Raw genomic sequence first — 205 nt, forward strand, 5'->3', positions numbered from 1 at the left:
TGACACTGTGGGGGTGAGGCTGGCTCCGGTAACCCCATTATCCTTCCAGAACTGGACTCTAGGGACAATGGGGACAGAGCAGGGGAATGTCTCTGAACATTCCTGTACTCACACCCAGAAGGCACTTAGTGAGGAGGACCGGGGTTTCCCACCAAAGATCGTGGGAAGGAAGCGGAGTGCCAGGCAGCTGCCCAGCTCCAGGCCC

The sequence above is a fragment of the Apaloderma vittatum genome, unplaced genomic scaffold (genome assembly GCF_000703405.1).
Source record: "Apaloderma vittatum isolate BGI_N311 unplaced genomic scaffold, ASM70340v1 scaffold3076, whole genome shotgun sequence".
NCBI lineage: Eukaryota > Metazoa > Chordata > Aves > Trogoniformes > Trogonidae > Apaloderma > Apaloderma vittatum.